The sequence below is a fragment of the Phasianus colchicus genome, chromosome 2, assembly GCF_987193195.1.
Source record: "Phasianus colchicus chromosome 2, bPhaCol1.hap1.1, whole genome shotgun sequence".
NCBI lineage: Eukaryota > Metazoa > Chordata > Aves > Galliformes > Phasianidae > Phasianus > Phasianus colchicus.
Window position 1 is genome coordinate 84,261,898 of NC_143437.1, and position 15,335 is coordinate 84,277,232.

The following is a 15,335-nucleotide window of genomic DNA, read 5'->3' on the forward strand; positions in this document are numbered from 1 at the left end:
TTCTTAACATTAATGAAAGTAACACCAGATCCTAATCATATTCTACAGTCTCTGATCTGTTATGATGATTCTGGATTGATCTGTGTCTCATCAGGAATTTTAAGACAACAGCGGGAGAATACATAACCACGTGTTTAAGTATTTTATATACAAGCTTTATGCTATACAAGATCATACAGTAACTTGATGCGTTAAGTACAAGAATGTGACTATACTGCAGATATTTTTCTACAAGTGGGTTACCATATCCCCACCCAGTCATTAACTTAACCCCTCACCTCAAAAGCACAGAGAAAGAAAATAAGGTGAAAAAAGTCTCGTCAATCAAGATATAGTAAAGAAATCGCTTACAAAACAGATTTGGGAAAAAAACAGACTAAACCTGACAAAAAGTAATTGTTGGTCCTTGGAAGCAGTGAAATTACTTCTGACATATTCTCTGCAATACCAGGCAAAGCATTGTTGAGAATATCATTAATCATATCTAGGACAAAGGTGACTCACACAGCTAGCAATAGGATCTCTAACTAAAAACACTCCTCTTCAGGAAGCAGCCATTATCCAGTTCAGGTCATGACATAAGAGTTCCTTTATGGTAATATATTTTATTGGATTTGAATGGTGAAATTAACCAATTAAAAAAACACATTCCTCTCCCTTCTTCTCTGACTCACCTTCTTTCCTTACCCCTCTGATTGGGTACAAATGTGAATACAAATCAAAAGAAATCAGAAACTTAGATGCATGAGGTGACCCCTGGCCTTTTCTCAGAGAGACAACCCCTGAAGCTCTTCTGCCACCAGAACCTTGGAAAATAAACCTCATCCATGCAGCAATGGGGAAATTAGTTCTTTCATATGTGATCAGCTCTCTGAAGGAAATAATTGATCTATGTATTCTAGTCAGGTGTTCTGCCTATAGATTATTCCAGGAACTTTGACCTTTACCTTCATATCCACTGATACTTCCACCCATCCTTTTCCACGTCCTGTATCTCTTTTCATTGAGATGTAGTTTGGCTGGAGAAACAAAAGACACAGGTATCCTGAACATCTCTTTTCATAGCTCTTTATGGAATGGCACATTTCATTGCCTCTTCTCCATGTATAACAGATGGGTATATAATTCCATATGAGAATAACTATTTCTGCTCCAGTTGAAACAGTGGAAATAGTTTTCTGCATAAGATTTTTCCTATTTTTTCAGAAAATTTTCACATTTTGACAAAGCAGGCAAACAGATGCTTACTGTCTACTAAATATTTATCTATACCTTTCTGAGATTCTAGAATTGCATCTTTATGTTCTGCCTTGTATTTACAGGGTATTAGTCTGATCATTTAGTAGGAGAGTAAAGCAGCAGCTTGCATACCATCCTCAGTCATAGCTTCGTGATGGACCTCAACTACATTCTTCCATGATGCCTCTATGTTGAGAAATAAGAGATCTGAAAGGAGAACACAGTGTATGAGATACAATTTATGATCGTGAGAGAGATTGTTAACTGGAGAATTTTAATGCCTTTTCTACATTAATCATTAAAATGCACAGTACATTTAAAGCATCTAAACTTCTCACATTTATCTCACTAAATATGAATACATTGAAAAATATTGACTGCCATAAAGCATGTACGGATGTTTTAGGACAGTGAAAAATTTTGGAAATGTCATATCTAAAAAACTTTTCACTTGAGAATGTCATTCAAACAAAACATATACGCATATACCAAAAAAAAAAAAAAAAAATAAAGCCAACTCAGGTTCGGGTGATGCTTTGTTTTAAAGCTCAGTGAAATATTTTTCAATTGTTAGTATGTCTAATTTAGACTTTCAGAAACACCGTCCTGAAATATTAATATTCTTTCTAGCATCTGTGGTGGTGCAATGTTTTGAGTTTAGAATGAGAATAATGTTGATAATACTGAGGATTATCAGTTGATGGAACTGAGGTTTCAGTTGTTGCTGATTTCTACTTACACTAAGTCAGGGACTTTTCATGCGCTAATGCACAAACTGTACTGTATTATATGTGTTTCCTTTGCATGCTATGGATTTCCTAAAGCAAGGTGGATTTGTAGAAATAATATATATATCAAAATCTAGACTTATTAACTAAATTGTCAGTTAAATTGTATAATCTTTCTGATTTACATATATTTCAAAGAAGCAGATCATTAAATTACCCATGAGGGGCTGTCAGTGCTATTCATCTGAAATATGTCATCAGAGTATAGTATTTCCAATATTTTCTTTAAATGATTAACAGAATAATTTTTCATAAACTTAAATCTTTAAATTAATTTAGAAATTACTTAAATGAATGATGAGCAGAAATCTGAGAGCCAAGAAATTCAAATGAGATTGTCTTGTTGCCAGAAGATGTTTTTAAAAATAGATTAAAAATATTAATATCTTCATGAAGGAAATTGCTGTAGGTCAAAACAAAATGAAATTGAAGTAAAGCATTTTATTTTTGTTTAATACAGATCATAAAAAATCTGTGAATGGTTAAGTTCTCACTGCCATTAGATAACATCATTATGAGTTCTTTTTTCATATGAAACTACTTGTGACTCCCAGGTTCCACCTCTGTTTCTTCCTTCAACTGAAAAAAAACAAAATTATGCAGTGTTTAATCAATGAAGTTAAATTGAGCAGAACTATTTATTTTACAATATAAAGTGATAATTAGTAGAGACTAAGCAAGACAAAGAGTTTGATTTGAAATTGCTATCTGTGAAGTATGCTTATTTATAATCAAATTTAATGGTGGCTGTAAATGCATATTTTTTTTTTTAATTCAGCTTGTATATAAGGGATAGTAACCAACTCCTTGTTAATTTGCAAAGGATTAACATGAAGAGTGTTGACCGTACTTGAAAGGGATTTTCATATGAAAACAGGAATTCAAATTAATTCAAATTTTCACATGCAGTTCTAGTTTAGATAATCTTACTTTACAGATTAGAAATAATTTGAATAATATAATTCTTTCACCTTTGTAAAAATCACTGAGGCTGAATTTTTTTAAACTCATTTTGAAAAACATTCGTAAAGATAACTATTAAAAGTCAAAATCTGGAACACACTTATGGATGTGAATCTAGATGCATCTAATGGCATATGTTTTAAGAATATAATTCTTGATTAATTGTATGAACCTTTTCTATGTCAGGACAATTGTACCGTGATTGGTAGTAACAGTGTTATCATGTTACTTCTCTGTTCTTGATTATAGTTGATTCTGTCACAGTTCCATAAAATAGCTAAAATTATTTATTATTTGGTCATTTAATATTTCAATATATCAAGAGAAAAACGAAACTGGAACCATTGTAATAAAATTAATAGTATATTGTTTTAAACATTCAGTAGATGAAAACTGACACTGAGGAAAATATTTATTTATGGCCACTAGCCAAAAATCACTTCAGCTGAACACATCTAAAATGGCGAACAGTGAACGCACGGCCTTGCTATACATGACAAAAAAAATTCTGTGAAACTATATGAAGTACTCCAGAAATTTCATGGTAAATCATCAAATACTGAAGGAAAAAAAAAAAAAAAAAAAAAAAAAAAAAGAATGTATCTATTTTATCTGCAGACCTCTAAATTACATTCAGATTCTGTGGAATCTATTTTTTTTCAATTGCTTCTTTGAATAATAAAATCAAGGAGTGGATTTCATGAATTGATAAAATCAGCCTGGTTTCCTAAATATTTCTCAATTTAATATTTTTCCTTCCAAATATATACATATAAAGTCTAGTATTGTAAATGAAATATAAACTTCGAGTGTACTTAAAATTTAATCATCTGTCAGTCTCTGTTGTGTACTTGAATATCAAGGTAGGCCCCTCAAAGACCTTGGAATTGTCTATAAGTGTCTAATGCAAATCTACAGGATGCTTTTTCTGCATGAATTTTTTATTTTCCTTCTGAGTTTAATTCCTGGAAGGTAGCATTGGGAATTTTTTTCTTTCTTCTTTGTAAATATTTACCTGTTCAACTAGTAAAATCTATGAAATATCAGAATTTATTTTGTAAATATAAGCCAACACTCTTCCAAACTAGAAGGTCTATGCAGCTACAAACTGAAATTTCAAAAGCTTTTATATTAAACTCTTGCTGTGGTTTGGGAGGTTTGTATATTTTCACTATTCCTGTGAAACAAGTCTTATCAGGCCCAAGGCCAATGAAGAAGATATCTCCTTCCACACATGTGATGCTTCCAAAATGAAAGCATAATCTCTACCTTTCTTCCAAAAGAAGTGTTGACTCAATGTCTTAGAAACACTTTGGCAATGTGAGCACTACAACAGAGGAAAGAGGTTGATGCTAATAAGTTTGGAGAATTTTCAGTTTAATTTTAACCATAGTATTAATTAGACATCTCTACTGAAATAGACAGTTTGTACTACTCAATTGTTAAAACACTACTTGACCTAGTAATAAATACTTGACTCCATATATTTGGTGTCTTCCTTTTTGTCTATAATAGGATTCTGGAGGTCATGCTACAAACGGTATCTTTGTTTTCTTTTAACATTACCGTAGCACAATCTGGCATCTATGTTATCAGTGCACATGTGTAAGTGCAAAATATGTCACCTTTTATTATAATCTTCTTACATATTTTGCCTGTCTTGGATTGCTAGCTCTTCTTGGAAGAAATCTTGACTTACGTAGGCAATAATAAAGAGCCATAAACAGTATAGTAACTATTTTGTGTGGTATTAAATGTGCAAATGTCATTATCTCAAAGGAATTGTTTTCATACAGAGAAGTTATCACTTAGTTTGTCAAAATCATACTTAATGAAAATGGGTTTTTTCTTTTTATTGTTTTCATGTTTATTTGATACTTTTAACAAATAATGACTCAGATAAAAATATTGTACAGTTTTAAAAAGTGCTATAATTGCATTGATGATAGATTTTATAAAGCCTCACTACAATCATTGCACTATTCCTTCTGAGATCTTAATAACTCTTCCAAAGTCCTTTGCATGTCATGATGAACCCAATAACAGTTTGTATCTACAGAACATTTTCTCTATCTGAATGAGGCATTGTAAGTATTGGGCTTTTTGGAATGGTTACTGCTACGACATTTCAGCATATTTAAGTTATAGAAAAAAAATTTAAAATCCTGAAGGTATCCATATATTCAGACACCTAATTTGTAGAATTATAGAATCACTTGAGTTGGAAGAGATCCTTAAAGGTCATCTGTACAACACTCCTGCAATGAACAGGGACATCCACTGCCAAAGAAGGTTGCTCAGATTCCCCCTATAGCCTGAACTTGAATGCCCCCAGAGACAGGGCATCCACCACATCTGTGGGCAATGTATTCCAGTGTTTCACTACGCACAGCATAAAAAACTTCTTTCTTATATCTAAGTTAAATATCCTCTCTTTCAGTTTGAAACCATACCCCCGCTAAAGAGTCTGCCCCCTTCTTTCTTACAGACACTTTTAGATACTTAAAGGTCACTATCAGGTCTCCCCAGAGCCCTCACTTCTCCAAGCTGAAAAGCCCCATCTCTCTGAGCCTGTCCTCGTAGGGGAGAACCCTATGAGATCATCCCTTGGATCATTTTTGTGGCCCTCCTCTGTACACATTTCAAGTGGTCCATATCTCCCCTCTACTGAGAATTCCATATCTGGGTGCAGTACTCCAGGTGAGGTCTCAACAGAACAGAGTAGACCGGCAGGATCACCTTTCTCAACTCGTTGGCCACTCTTCTTTTGATTCATCCCAGGACATGGTTGGCTTGGTTGCAAGTACGTATTTCTGGCTTCTATCCAGATTGCCATTCAGCAGCACACCAAGTCCTTTTGGAATGTTGGAAATCTCATATCATCTTTCTGTCTTCAAAGTCCCTTAGCATAACTTCCAGGTGGATCTGTTTCATGATCTTCCCTGGTACAGATGTGAGGCCGCCAGGTTGGTAGTTCCTTGGCTCATCCTTTCTACCCTTCTTAAAAATGGGTGTGACATTGTCTTTTTTCCAATCATCAGGGACTTCACCTGACTGCCATGACTTTTCAAATATCATTGAGAATGGCTTGGCAACTAGAACAAATAATTGCCTAAGAACTCTGGGATGCATCTCATTGGGATCCATTGACTTATGGATATTCAGGTTCCTTAGGTGGTCACAAACATGATCTTCATCTACAAGGAGAGGCACATTGTTCTCCCAGTCTCTACGTTAAGACCACATTTATTAATACTGAAAGCATTGCTTACCATAGGATTTCAAAATCATTTTCTTTTCGTTATTGTACCAGCTGAGAAAAATAACAAGACTGACTTTATCGTGTTTTCAGTCTGAATTGAAGTGCTTCTCAAAAGCAAATGGTAAAATGACCTGGTTTTATGGGCAAAGAAACTGAACTACAAATGAAATTTTACTTCAGAATGCAGTGATAACTACTCGAAAATGCCATTTTATCTTTTTTCTCCTGAGGTTATGTTTACAAGAAAATAAATTTGAATGCTACTCCAAAATCAACTAACAGACACCTAGAAATAAATCCAAATCCAATCAACGTGTTGACCAAAATCTAATTGGAAATATATTTCTGCTTGTTTTGTCACTGAATATTTCTATCAAAGAAAACTGGAATATTCTTCAAAAACAAAACTAATGTTTATCTTTTTTCTTTCATGAGAGAAGGTGAAAGATAAAAGAAGAGAGTGGTAATAAAGCAGATGGATTTGGGGAGGAAGTTATCATATTTTCTTTGTCCTGAGATTTCTATGATATAAATCTGTAAAAAGTTGTTGATAAGTGTATTGTCTTTGATTTTTCTATATTAACTTTAAATTAAACTCATTTTCATCAAGGATTGTAAGAAAGAACATGAAGATAAAGGAGGGCAGAGTGGTTAAAAACAAAACAAACAAATAAGATCTCAGCTGGGCAGTGTAAGGCCAATGTGCTCTTGCACTGCTCTGAGGCAGTACTAACAAGACCGCCTTTTGTGTAACCAGAAATGAAAGCCATATGTTCTTAATGATAGAAAGCAAAATAGATCTTGACTTCAAATCAAATTATGCAGGAAGGAAAAGACATAACTTTATTTCACACCTTACCCTCAGAAAATGTAATCATTTAATATATAAGAAAGAAAATCTTCTCTGTCCAGCAGAAAACACAGTAGATAAAAAATGTATCCTGCCAGTCCCTCTTTCTTACTGTCATTTATTGTACATCCCTGGCCTTGTGTGTCATGAGGATTAGAGAGAGAGACACTGATTGGTACTCTGATTTGTATCATCCCTATCATCTTCCCATAGCACTCCTGATTAGCTGTAGCTTTTCTGCATCAAAAGGTCCTAAGTTAGTTAGCCAGTCCTTAACCTAACACCATAGTATGCCTGTGATCATCCTTGTCAATGTTTCTGAACCCTTTGTATTTCAACAGTATCCTTTCCAAGAAAGAAAAAACCTCTACTGTACAAAGTATTTATAGGTAGGTGAAGTATGGATTTATATGCAGACCTAACAACAGCTTTTGTTTCTATGCATTTCATTTCTTTCTGCTACTACTTCAGTGTTGGCATTGCTTTTCATTGCAAATGCACAGTGAATTGACATCTTCATTAATTATGTATCGTTTTTAAATTTATAATTTCTGAGTAACAATGGTTAACATAGGGTTCATTTTACATGTGAAGTTAAAATTGTGTCTTTCCTATTGATTTCACTGAACTACAGTCACTTTGTATAGTCCAAGATATGTAACTAGTGTTTCTGAATAAGCTGTTCGGAAGAACATTTGCCTTTACATGAGTCAGTAAAGTTAGCAAATGTTATAGGATTAGGAGTTTACTTGGATATATGAAGCTAAAAAAAGCACTAAAATAATTTGTGTGCACATTAAAACATTCATAGTCAAAGGAGAGATCTTTTAGTACAGTTCTGTCTGATTTGATAGGTAGGTATGTCTGGTTAGATTCCCTGGGGTATCCCTACTGGCTCCAAACTCTTACTCCAGAAAGACATGCAACTCTCTTCAATATTATGGCATATCTATATGGTAAGTCAGAGATGGTGGGATGGGATGAATAGGTATTTTTTAGACAGTCAAATATCCAAGATATTCATATGCAAGAACAAATGTATCATCTGGGCAAGAAATTAGATTTTCTTATTGTGTTGAAATATATCAGTAAAAAATGAGTCAACTTTTTTACATGAATGTATCAAGTAAATTTCATTAGAGTAAATCATCTAAATTCTTTCCCAGGGTCTGAACACTTATCAACACACAAATTTTAAAGCTCAATCCTGTCCTATTATAACTGAATCTATTATAATCTTGCTCTACTATAATTATAATTGTAATAAATAATTGACTTTCTTTCTTGATTGACCGAATGTGTCTTGGTACTCCAAATAAATCTTTACTTCACAAAGCATTAAATCTATGCATTTTTATGATCTGTGCACTTTTCATACGAACTGCACTTTTCATATACTTTTATTCTCTCATCTTCTCCACTGGGAGGTGGAAGATTACTCAAGACCAAAGATCCTCTGAACTTACCAAATGGTATTCTGCCTGCACCTTTGAGGATGAAGGACATGCTGAAATGATTGGTTGAGGGTTGAGATCATGGCTGAAGCAGAGGTGCAGCCTGGAAAACACTTGAAAAAGAAAAAAATTCAACATTTTTTTTCCCCCTCAGAAAACTGCATTTGACATTGTTAAGACTAGAAAGATTGGCCTACAATGGCTCAGAATTTTTAAACAACAAAAACAACAAAACAACAGAACAAAAAAACACAAAAATAATAAAAATGTGGAAAGTTTTCCTTTGACAAAAGAGTGTGTGCAAAATAGTTACCTTTTAATCTGATGTATAATATAGTTTCCTTCAACTACCATGTTTAATAAATCAAAAATAATAATCACATGAATACCTATTTTCATTTCCTATTAAAAATATAAATAATATACATAAACTATAAGCCAAAATTTCACCTGTGAATAGAAGTGTATCCATACAGCAAAAAAAATGAAGCAACAGCCAGATGAGCTGTATTCAGACAATCACAGTGAAAAATAAGGTAGAATTTTAATTTTGCTTTCCTCTTTTTTTTTTTTTTTTTAACATTTATGTCAAAATATATGGGGATATTTACTAAAGAACATATGCAATGTTCTTTACAAATTTTATGTTCTGTACAATGTTCTGCACAAATTTTAACCTTGAGAAGACTGAGAGGAGACCTGATCCAGGTCTATAAATATCTAAGGTGTGGGGGGCAGAGTGGCGAGGCCAGGCTGTTTTCCGCAGTACGTGGAGACAGGACAAGGGGAAACAGACTAAAAACAGAGCATAGGAAGTTCTGCACAAATGTGCGCAAGAACTTCTTTATGGTGAGGGTGACAGAGCACTGGAACAGGCTGCCCAGGGAAGCTGTGGAGTCTCCTTCTCTGGAGATATTCAAGACCCGCCTGGACACCTACTTGTGCGACCTGGTGTAGGGATCCTGCTTTGGCAGGGGGGTTGGACTCGATGATCTCTGGCGGTCCCTTCCAACCCCTACAATTCTGTGATTCTGTGATTCTGTGCAATCCTAAACAGACAAAATTCAGATTTGATGTAATACTAAATTTGCTACCATGAGACCACGTGACTGGGCTCATCATCTGACAAGTCTCACAGAATCACAGAATCACTAAAATCTCATAAGTTATAACATAAACTGAAAGATAATAGTACATGGAATTATATCTGTCATAAGAGTCAGTACTAAACCGGAAAATAGAAATGCTAATTTACTAGCATTTTTGTATTATATACATATAATATATAATTATATAACTATATATATATATATGTATTATTATATATATTTTTATATAACTTCAGAGAATTTTTCCTTCTACATTTCATTTAGTAGATTAAATAATCAGATAAAATAATGTTCTTCAGTAGAGAAATAAATGTGAGTCCATTAAAAAAAGAATATATATATATATATATATATATATATATATATATATATATATATAGGCAACAAAATCTGAAATCATTACATTCGATAAAAATTACTATATAAATGTGACATTTTATGAGCAATGTCAAATATTAGTAAGATCAATATTTTAATGATTAGTTTGGAGAAAATAGTGATTTGCTTTATGGAGATTTGAAATTTCTTTCCAACAAAAGAGAAGATCCACCTAACCAGCATATTGGGTGGGCTGGAGGAGCTTATTCAAGACCACTGAAGGAAAAGCAATGATCTGGCACACATATCTCAAGGCCAAAATTTTAAAATAAAAATTGCTTATTCAAATAATTCCGTACATTTCATTCTCATTCTAGACATAACTACTCAGATTAAAAATATGGAATTTTAAATTAAGTTTGACTAACAAAAGGATTGAGTTGTGCTTACTCTTAAACCAAAAATAAGAATAGTTGTGATGAAAATAAAGAATCAATCATCCTACATCAATTAAGATTAATTCAAATTAAATTCAAATTTTGTTTGAATTTAGTTTGAGTTTAATTTAATTTAATTTGAATTTAATTCAAATTCATCTCTCACTTTTTAATTTTGGATTCAAAAACCCATTGTACGATACATATGAAAATTTATCGTTTATTTTATGTGCTTTTTAACAATATTTTGAGCAAAAGAAAATATACATTTTTTTCTCTCAGGTATGTTTGTTTATTTTTTGTACAACATTATATCTTTGTAATAGTAAGTTGCTGAAGACACTGAAGCAGATAGCTATTTTATTTTTTTTTATTTTTTATTTTTTTCTCAAAGTACAACACCTCAATTTTACACTACTACTGGTGTTCACATGACTAATTGTTATTCTAATTATTCCTTAAACTTTGCTTAAAGCCCAAATCCATTGTCAAACAAAACCTTTGTTGTTAGAGATGTTGATTGTGCTGTTATTGATTTTGGATTACAAACCTAAATTGAATGCCAATGTCTGTGAAGACTTATTTCAAGGGTAATAAGAACCATCTTCATACTATTTGTTCCGAGAAATGCCTTTACTTACAAGTTGCATATGTATACGTAGTTACAAGCAGCCATCAAGGCAAAAGAAAATGTGTTGGAGACAAAAAATAAATCTCTACAAGAACTGTTAACATATTCTTGAGGATTTACAAGTGTTGAAAGCAAGAGAGTGGTGAGAGAGGCTCTCCAGCTCGTTTTGATTTGAGTCTCAGACACAGTAATGAATTTTTAGGTTTTACCTTCTATAGTGTAGAAGAAAGATCCTGTGTCACTTAAGTGATCTAGTTTTCTTTATCATAATTGTGGTTATTGTTATTTGTTACTTTGTGCACTGGAACTGAATTTTTATTGCTACAAATATTCAGCAAAAATGCAGTAGATGCCTTGTGATGTTTGAAGTTTATAGAAACACAAAAACAGAAGACAAAGCAATACAAAGAAACAACATTGAGTGTGGCAAGCTATAATGTCTGCACAGTATTGGCCGAATTTTTTATGTTTCTTTTTTTTTTTTTTTAATCCTGCTAGAAAGTTGTTCCACGATTCTGTTACTTAGATAGTTAGAACCTTCTCTAACTTTTCTGTATGAAAGTATGACATGTCTTTTGGTATACAATTTTCTGTGATAACATTATTTTTTGTTCAAAGAGCTCCTCACTGTCCATTCATCCACAAAAGGCTTCACCTGATACTTCATAATTAATTAATTGTTTGTAGACTTTTCACCAAAGCAGAGTACTGTTTATTGCATGCGAGCTGAATATCGCCACTATTTGTCACTACATAGTAAGATCTGTTATCAAATGGATACCTTTGTTAATCTAAAAAAAGTTTTAGATTTTTGTGATCTATGACATAGTTTTCTGGAAAGAAAATGTATGTTTTGAAGCAAGAACTAATTAAAGAAAAGCTTTAATAAAAGTACTATCTTTATAATTGGGTGTACAGACAACAAAAATTCAAATTTTCTAATGAATATCATGACCAGCAGTCGGGCAGAATAGGGATCATTCTTTAAAAAGCAGATTGAGTAAAGAATAGTAGTAGAGAATGAATTATCATATTGTTGTGCTTCTACAGACATTGACTAATAAGTAAATAATCTTGAAATATATACACAATAGTAGATTTTACTGTAGCAAGAAAAAAATAATAGAATGAGGATAGGTGACATTGCCATACTATTGCAGCTCTGAATTTAATTTAAAACAAAAACAAAGGAAACAAAACAAAATAAAACCAAACATATAATCAGAGAGAAATCAGAAAGTGCACTTTTAAAAGGGTTAATGCTCAGAGTTATTTTCAGATCAGCTGAATGCCAGCTAAGTCCTTGTGTAAACAGATTGCTAACTTTCAGGGAATAATTCAGGATGGCTATTCTCAAGAAACATTTAGTCATTAACCATTTCCATTCTGACCTCATTTCTTTGTCTTTTAAACACAGGTTCCCACATATCTGTAGAAATCTGAGAGCTTGGTGTCAAAATTTAGAGAAGATTGATGTGATGTTCCAGAAAAAGGCAGATTACTGACTTATTGTGCCCATATTGTGCTTAATTTATTTAAATTGAGTCATTGTTGTCAGTGATAGTGGTCTGATGATGAATTTTTTTCTCAGAAGCCTAGCAGCTGGAGCCCCTTACCCTGGGACATGTGGAAGTTTGAACCCACTTCTTCTCCATCAGGAATGTGTAAACTTGCCTGCACAGAAGTAAGACTGAAGAAAGATACAGAATAATATTTCAAGTTTATTTATTGCTGTTCCTAAATTAATAAGATTTCTGAGACCTGAATGAGATGAAGATAGTCAAATTGTACAATGTGGAATGGAAGAGTGAAATCAAACCTAGGTTCCATATTTTGATCACACAATAGGACTTCTCATAGGAAGATAAAATATTATTCTTACAGCAGCCTTCAGTTAAAGTTCATGAAGCCATATTGGCAAGGATAAGTACTAAGGCCTCTTATTCATCTTAGGTCACATAGAGGAGTGTGCATCTCAGAAAACAGTATGCTATGTGGAAATTTAAGACAGGAAATTTTGTCTCACTATTGGGACTATTGGGACAAGAGTGCACACAGTTTCATCATCTTAATCATCATGATTTTTAAAGCTTGTTACCTTGATCACGTCAACTTTCAATTCATTAGCATCTAAATTATTGCTTTATGCACTTTTACTTATTATGGCCAATCTCCACATAAAAAGCTATGTATGAACTGAAATGTTCTTATGTCTGCTTTCCTTTAGTTGATGCATTTTCTGCATTTTTCCCTGTCTCCATTTGAGTCTTGTCAGAGATTTATGGTGGATTCTTAGAGCCACACTCCTGAACTTTATGTTAGCCTTTAACAATACACTTAAGATATTAACTGCAGTACTCATCTGTGAGTTACTATACAGTTAATAAGAACTTTAAAAGTTTTTCTTCTAGCTATGCCTTTATAAATTCAATGATTTTTAAATTTGGAATGCTCAAGAAATGTGAAAAACAACATTTATTACTGAACTGAACTTTAATTAATACTAGAAAAAGCAAAATTTGCATTATTGAACAGATATATTCACCTCCTAAGATCCTAAGCACACAAAATAGGTTCTTAATAGTTTTACAAAATAAAATCATTAGGATCATTATCATCGATACATCCAGAGCTTAATGAGAATAACTTACTTGTAATTCAGAGATAACCACAGCTAATTAGATATTTACTTTTTTTATTGGATAGATCTATGGATATAAATGCCATTAGCAAAATGGCAAATGGTAGTATATTTTTTTAGACCAAGATACAAATTTATTTGCAGATTATCTCAAGGAACATCAGCACTGGGAAAGTATTAGAAAGGTTTTAACTTTCACCTAAGAAAAACTTCTTTCTGGGTTTCACAGTATTGGATGAAATCTTTATTCCTTTTACTGACATTAGAGATATTTCTCTACAGATGAAGAGCAAAAAATTAATTTGACATAAAAATATACATTTATCTTATTGGCAGTAGTGGGAGGACTTTTTTTTTTAGAAATCTATCCCCTGGGATAAATGTCTCAGTCTTCTGAAATAATATACTTTAAATTATCTGCAGTAAGAAAGTTGTATATAAGAATAGTTTATGAAGCAAAAGTATGCAGGGCAGTTTCTAGGGAATAACATCAATTAGACTAGTAGAAAGAATCATCATAAAGAGCTAGTAATTTCTTTGTGCTCTTCAGTGAGATGTCAGTTTCTTGATGGGATGTGTTTGATCTTTTAATTTCCCTTGCTTTTACATATACCAAACCTCCTCCCTAACAATGGAATTTACTGTCCAGTTGAAGAAAATAATACTCATTGATTCATGTCATTGTCTATGCCATATCCAATAGGGAATTTCTAGACCTAATGACTTCTGCCAGTCATCAATGTTAGTGATCCAAGTAGTACTAACCTATCACCACTAAATCATGTTAGTGGTCTCTGATGTCTGGAATGCTATGGACCTATTAAGAGTATTAGAAAATAAGTTTAGATTTATTCCTCTAATAAAATATTGTATAATTTTCCCAGAATTTAAGGCAAAATACATTAACAGTTACATATTATATCTTTTTAAAACTACTACAGGCGGTAATGTGGTATGATAACCCACAGAAAAAAGTAAGCTTACATTATATATAGTTCAGAATAGTTTTGTTAATGGATAAATTAGTATAAACATAGCAAATGTAATTGTAGTTGTTTTGATTTTAATGAGCATTCTTTCAATGTAAAGAAAACCTATGTCCATTGGACAGTAGTTATACAGTTATTTTGATTTTAATATTTGACATGCTTTATATGAGCTCTAACATCATAGGCTGAATCACATTAGGTGTAAGTCTGGTCTTTTCTTTGAACCATATCACCTCATAGGAGCCTTAGCAACTGTTTAAACTGAATTAAATAACACAATTTGGAAATCAAGGCCAAGTAATTACCTTGAGCAGTGGTAGCAGGCTTCCCAAAATACAGATTGATGTTGTCATTTTCCAATTTGTCTCCAAAAATGCTGACCTGTGAAGATACTTGGAAAGTAATCCAAATAGATAATATATTTTTTAAGAAGTTGTTTTTGACATATTAACTATGTCCCTTTATTATCAAATCCAACTTGGGAAAGCATATTTGATGCAAGATTCTTCCTAGTAAAGAAAGGGAAACAGAATATCTAGGTCATAATGGAGAAGAACTTAAATGAACACATGTCTACCAGTGATCTGGTAAGTCTCTTTAAGCTTCTTGTTGTTATATATCAGAAGGCTGGAGTGCGAATCAGCCGTAAAAGAA

The 15,335-nt window shown here is 32.7% G+C and overlaps 1 long non-coding RNA gene across 1 annotated transcript; it reads right to left on the bottom strand.

Annotated features, from left to right (window-relative positions):
* Window positions 1-953: 953 nt before the first annotated feature.
* On the bottom strand, window positions 954-15,056 carry LOC149919147 (uncharacterized). The gene is made up of 4 exons (XR_016464814.1): window positions 14,987-15,056; window positions 8,569-8,669; window positions 1,372-1,446; window positions 954-1,019 (listed from the first exon to the last, which is right to left on the bottom strand). It is a non-coding gene; the product is annotated as an uncharacterized LOC149919147 (long non-coding RNA).
* Window positions 15,057-15,335: the final 279 nt, after the last annotated feature.